Source organism: Trichechus manatus, unplaced genomic scaffold (genome assembly GCF_000243295.1).
Source record: "Trichechus manatus latirostris isolate Lorelei unplaced genomic scaffold, TriManLat1.0 scaffold00195, whole genome shotgun sequence".
Taxonomy (NCBI): Eukaryota; Metazoa; Chordata; class Mammalia; order Sirenia; family Trichechidae; genus Trichechus; species Trichechus manatus.
Window position 1 is genome coordinate 1,065,591 of NW_004444131.1, and position 6,821 is coordinate 1,072,411.

General features: G+C 40.9%; 1 protein-coding gene across 1 annotated transcript in view; it reads right to left on the reverse strand.

The window, feature by feature from the left end:
- Window positions 1-4,390, reverse strand: part of ITGB1 (integrin subunit beta 1) — a 68,106-nt gene extending 63,716 nt beyond the window's left edge. The window contains exon 1 of the mRNA XM_023741976.1: window positions 3,784-4,390. The gene's annotated coding sequence lies outside the window, so the exon portion shown is untranslated. The remainder of the gene's footprint in view (window positions 1-3,783) is intronic.
- Between the last annotated feature and the right edge of the window lie 2,431 nt (window positions 4,391-6,821).

Sequence of the window (6,821 nt, forward strand, 5' to 3'; positions counted from 1 at the left end):
TACATGACAAACCTTCAGTGATATTCAATCATATAGTGTTGCTTTTATTTAAACTTCTATTAGAATTGTATACTTGTCTGTGTGTCTCATGAGACTAGAGTTTGAAGATAAGAAACCAGACCTTCATTTTATATATCCTTCACATTTAAATATATACACGTAATACTTAACTGGTTACAAAGTGGTCAAATAATACTTGCTAAACGAGACTAGATTCTCACCCTGCCTTCTAACTATACCCGTTGCCATCAAGTCGATTCCAACTCATAGCAACCCTATAGGAGAGAGTAGAACTGACTGCCCCATAGGGTTCCCAAGGCTATAAATCTTTACAGAAGCAGACTGTCACATACCTCTCCTGTGAAGTGGCTAGTGGGTTCGAACTGCCTAGCTTTCAGTTAGCAGCTGAGTGCTTAACCACAGCACTACCAGGCCTCCTCATCTTCTAACTATACTGTCCTTTAATTATGTCATCCATCTGTCATGCATATCTTCACTCATATCATTCAAGCTCAGGTCCCTTTCCTTTCACAAAGCCTTCCAAAACCACTTAAGCCAACACTCATCTTTTTCTGGAAAACCATTAGAGTATATTATCTGGCACAGAACATCATAAAAAAAATTCCTTGGTATTTGTTATACGGTTCTCTAAAATGAACACAACCTGCCCCAACCAGAATACAATCAACAGCAGGAATCATGTTAATTTCTTGATGTACACCCACTAAGCACAGCATTTTCAGGAAACTAGTACTTACTCATACACTTTAGACTAAAACATCATGTACAACAGAACTACATCCTGACAAAGAAGGGATAGTGATAGATTGGGTTGGTCAGCACTGGCAAGTTTTCTTCAAAGGAAGAATGAGAAAGAGAAGAGCTGCATTCTACAGTGCTTAGATCATTCAAGAGCTATCCTTAATTCATAGAATGTTAGAATGAAGGGAACTTAGAGACCAATTTATAGTATACATGCAGAAACCAAAGCCTTAGAAGATGAAGTATTCTGACAAAAGTCACACAGATATTCAGCAGGCTTCACTGAAACCTATGCTTCCCTCCTCCAGGTGGAGAAGCCTTTAGTATATCAAACTGCGTCTCTAATAACAGGTCTAAAGATAAATTACCACAGAGGGATGTGAACTATTCGTCTTTTTTGTCCTTACCTCAAACATGCCAATCACAGGAAAAACTCACAAATACCCAAGTCACCCATTAAAAGGTCAACTGGAATTGCAAATGAAAATGAAAATGTCAAAGGAATTAGAAGTTCAGAGAAGAAACTGAGGAAAGGCAATTCTTTTCCAGACTTCTCTTCCTCCATCCACTCCCCTGGACTGATGTTTTCCCAGGTTCTTTTCCCAGCCCCTTTCTCACTCTACACATTCTTTTTCGGTGTCTTCATCCACAACCTACAGCTTTAACTAGCACTTATAGACTAAGAATCCTCAAATCTCAATCTGCAAACCAGACATTTTTTTTTTTTAGCTCCCAATCTGTGTATCCAACTGCACTCCAGACATCTTAAGTCCCACTGTCACCTTAAAAAAAAACCTCAGCAGCTAAATTCATCATTTCCTCTGCCTCCAATCCCAAGGAACACCACCCCTGCAGCCATATTGCCTATCTTGGTAAATGGCACCACCTAGGGGCCTAACCTACAAACCTGTGTCAAGCTGGATTCCTTCATCTCTCTTACTTCAGACACCAGGTCTTATCAATTCTTCCCCCTAAACATAGTTCTTGTACCTCCACCAAAATCATCCTCTATACCAGGGATCTCTAAATCTTTTTGATCACTCATCTTTACCATTAAAACTTCTGAGCACACATGTCCCCAAAATATGTGCACATTTATTTATAAAATACATGTACTTCTATACAGCAATATAGTAAGATGCTGTAAGTGAAAGTAAGAAGTTTAAGCTTCAAAAATGAGATTAAAAAATAAAAATAACATAAAGTCTAATATTTTCTTCCTGCACTCTAATGCATCATTTTACATATCTAGGGGACAGGAACCACTTGCTTTAAAGACTTTGTATAATGATATTGGTCCTATGTGTATTTGTATGTGTATGATATATATATAACACACACACACACGTGCATTTGTGTGTATATATACACACATACATGTATGTATATACATATATATTATTGTTTTTAGTTGCCATCCAGTTGGCTGTAATTCATAGTGACCTTATGTGTAACAGAACGAAACACTGTTCAGTTCTGTGCCACCCTCATGTTGATTGGTATGTTTGAGTCCGCTGTTGTGGCTACTGTGTCAATCCACCTCATGGGGGTTTCCCTTGTTTTTGCTGACCCTACAGTTTACCAAACATGATGTCCTTTTCTAGTGATTGGTCTTTTCTGATGACGTGTCTAAAATAAGTGGGCCGAAGTCTCACTGTCCTTGCTTCTAAGGATCATTCTGGTTGTAATTCTTCTAAGACTGATTTGTTCGTTCTTTTGGCAGTCCACAGTATGTTCAATATTCTTTGCCAGTATCACAATCCGAATGCATCATACAACTGCCTTTTTCATTGTCCAACTTTTGCATGCATATGTATGTATGTTTAAAAGTTTCTCTTCACAAACACACACACTTACGTATTAAGATGATATACATGCTTTAGAATATTGCTAAACATAGTTAACCTTATCTTCTAAAGCCAAAAACCAAAAATAAAGCTTAAAAGTAGTCAACTTCTAAAATCCCACATTATATTATAATTAAAACCTAACCTGTAAGTCTTATAATTAATCACCACTGAAAAGACGAGAAATTTACAAAGTATAGTTTGGCTCCTTTTGCATACAGTTCCTGAAAAAGAGATACTACATTTTTTTCAGCTATCTACTAAAATATTCAAAGGCTGCTAATAAATCTGACTGTGCCTCCTTTAATCTAGGTACACATACTTTTCTTCTGGTTTTCTACAGCTATAGCTACTGCTACCATTTCCGGACTCAGAAGACTAATTAACTCTTCCCTACCCTTATCTGCCAACCCATCCTCCTCCCTACCCCATGATTCCTACCTCTAGGGGGAAGAAAAAAGACAAATATCCCACAACATGTAACCAAAGTCAGAAAAGACACTGCCATTACAAGAGATATTTACATATTTGCACAATATAATCCTCTAGGATTCCATTATAACATTTTTATATTAAATATATCACTTATAGCCTATGAACTTAAAAATGACCTCGGCAAGTTGAGTTACTCAACTTATTGGGGTTAATTAACCATGAGGCTCTGATCTGTCTACAGGAAGAAAGCATAAAGGCAGTAAAGAGAAAACCAGATTAAAAGTTTTAAAGGCAGCTTCTGCTTTCCTTTTCTAAATACGTAAAAATACTTTTTAAATGGCCCCTAAGTAGGGGTTTTAGGGGAGTATAAGGTAAAGATACATAGTACATCCTTTAAAGCTAGGCAGAGCATAATAAAAGTTTCAAATACCTACACTATGAACAACAGAAATCAAAGAAAGAGTTTTAGAAATACAAGCAGCTATGTCACTTGTCTGCTGAGTTAAGAAGTCATTTTAATGTTTTTTCCTCCAAATGAGTCTGTTAAAAAAAAATTCAACATAACAGGAAGCAGTGAGTTTAATCATCATCTTAAAATCTGTTCCATTTAATTGAATAGTACTTTCTAAGATATGTCGATAGTAAATATTCCAAAAGTTTTTGTTGTGTTTTTCAAATCGGAAGGATGTCACTTAGTGCACAGACGCAAGACCGGTTCATTTAAGAGTTAATACTGTACCAGCGATGTGCCCAAAGTCGCCCACAGGCTGATCGGTTCTAACTCTCCATGTTGAGTGGGGAAATCTAAAAATTAATGACAGTCCGTAAGAATCCTCTCTCAGATACAATTTAGCTTGTTACAGATTGAGAAATGTAAATTCTCAGAACTCAAGTTCTCTGAAACTTTTACCAGTTACAAAATGTGTTTTAACTCATCTCTCTAGCAGCATATGTAGTTTATAGAGCAAACCAGCTCACTTGACAGAACAGTAAAGACAAACTTCTGGTAGAACGCTATACTACTCTTCCCTCATGCTGGAAGCCACAATTTGGCAAGAAGCCAAACTATAGATATTACATTAGGTGGTAAGCATTCTTAGAAAAACCAGCACTCACGTTAAACTGTTTGATTAATTTTTATTATTATAAAGTGACCACATGTCCCCAGAGTGGCTTCTGAAGTTAGGATTTATCAACACCAATGCAGAACTGCATTTGCATTCAGTGATGGTAATTTGGGGGCAGAATTCAACTATATTGGCTAGAAAGTTAAAAAGAAAGTCACCTGACTGTTAAAATTACTATAATCCAGTGATTTTCAAAACTGCTGATTCCATATTTTTCATGTGCAAAATGTTAGAGAGATTAGGAAATAACCTTAATATAGAACTTAACATTCTGTTAAAAAAAAAAAAAATCACCATCACGAACACTTACAATTTTAAGTCTGTAAAGTCAACATAGATGACTTAATTTGGAGTTTATGTGCTTTCTGTTTACAGAAGTAAAGTATTAACCACATTCCCTGTATTTCTAACTAGTATTCGAATAACATCTTCCACTTTATACTGAATTTTTGGATGAGTACAATAGCTTTCTCCCCAAATGCCTGTAACCAAAACACTAATGTATTTGATCTGTTTTCTATCCATCATCTTCAGTCATTCATTTCATATTGATCAGTAAACTAAAATTATCTAAAAAGCTGAGCACTATAGTGGGAGTCTTAAGTCCCGTCCTTTCTGGGATTGATGTTCACAAATGTAGGATAAGTAACCTCTAACTAAAATCCTTAATCATTTCTAAAAGTGCTCTATTGTACAACCTACTGCAAGTGCCATATGCAGTTAAAGAACAATGTTTAATCAAAATTCATTCAGCAATTGTTATTTTTATACCATCAAAATAATAAAGAATAATAAAAAATACTGAGAGGATGAAAAAGAGTCAATATTTATTAAGCATCTACTCTATGCCAGATGTTTTACATTATATTTGATTTTCAAGATACTCTAGTTATGGAGGATCACTTGTGGTTCAAACATTGGCTTTGGAGCTAAACTCACTTAAGACAGCGACCACAGGCAAATTACTTATGTCCCTGTGCCTCTGTTTCCTCATTTGTAAGATGGGGATAAACAGAGTATCTACTTCATAGCACTGTTTCCAAGATTAAACAAAACAATTCATATAAAGCACCTAAAGCTGAGCATGGCACTCACTATGATTAAAACAATTATTAACGAAGTATTCTTGTTCCTATTTTACAGATAAGGAAATGGTAGTTGACAAAGTGTTATTTACTGATAATCATAAAAACTAGTGCTAGGTTCTGACTCAAAACCACAAATTTGCTGAAATAAACACTGTTTAGGCATTAAATATTGAGGCGCTCATAAATCCTATTTATGTTATGCGGTAACCCACAGCATAAGAAATGACACGTAATGAAACAGGATTAGGCACAGGTCGGGCACTAAATCTCTCTGAGACACCAGGAGGGGCAGGCAGCATATCCTCGCGGAGCCCAGTGTCGCACGCGGGCTACCAACCAGCCCTCTGCAGACACGACCTCCTCGGTGTGCTGAAGTCTGTTGTGCTTATAAACACCGTTATGTCAAAAAACGCATGCCAAGGTCGCGCCTTCTTTTCCTAACGGCCCTACCATGCCAACTTTTGTCTGGGGCCTATCCCACCACCCATCCCATGTCACGTGCACTGAAGGCTAGGGCTCGACTCCTGCAAGTCAGAACCCATTGCCGTGGAGTCTATTCCGACTCACAGCAACCCTGCAGAACCAAGCAGAACTGCCCCATATGGTTTCCAAGGAGTTGCTGGTGGATTTGAACTGCCGACCTTTTGCGCAGCAACCAAGCTCTTAACCACTACACCACCAGAGCTCCACTGCGCCAAAAGAATTCCCCTGAACGTTGATGCTAATTACTAGGCTTAACGTTGCTCAAAGGAAAAGCAGCCAGCAGTGGAAAGTAGAGACCATTAAAAGAAAAAAGAAAAAAAAAAAACCAAACCCACTGCTGTCCAGTCGATTCCGACTCATAGGGATATAAATCGTCAAGTTTCATTCAAAGTCCTCGGTTTGGAGAGGAAAACGTCCAGTCCTCCGGAAGCCTGGATCCGCTTCCTCACCTGCGCTCACCGAAGCCGGCGGATCCGAAACCCGAGCGCAGCGCGGGGCTTAGCACATTGACCGCAGGGAAGGCAAGGGTCGCGATAACGGCAGGTGTTTGAAAAGCTAGTTATGACCCTGGTCCTCGGGCCTCCCCCCACCCTATACGTGACCGAGTCCAAGCTGGCGACCCTTCAGCTACGGCCAGCTCTCGGAACTCCCGCCGCCCACGCCGCGGGGAGGGGGCCGGGCAGGACAGGAAAGGGGGCGGCTGGGGGAGGGGACGGAAGGTCCGCGAGGGCTGCGGGGAGGAGGCGGCGCCGGCCGGGGCTTCCCTTCTTGATCGAAGGCAGGAATCCCGCGGCCCGCGGGGAGAACAGGCGCGCCCCTCCCCAGCGGCCCACACGGCCTCCAGCGCGCCCGCCGCGGCCGCCCCCCAGCGCCCAACACAAAGGTCCCGGCCTGGCCGCGGCGTGGGCCCGAGTCCGGCTGCTCTGAGGAGCCTCCGAGGCCGCGACCCCCCCCCCCCCCCGGCCAAGACTACCTTCTCCGCGCGGCGTCCGGTCCCGGGCGCGGTCGGCTCGGGCCTGCTACTCCGCGGCTCCGGCTTCTGCTTCTCCCGCGAGCTGGCGCGGCCTCCCGGGTGTCGG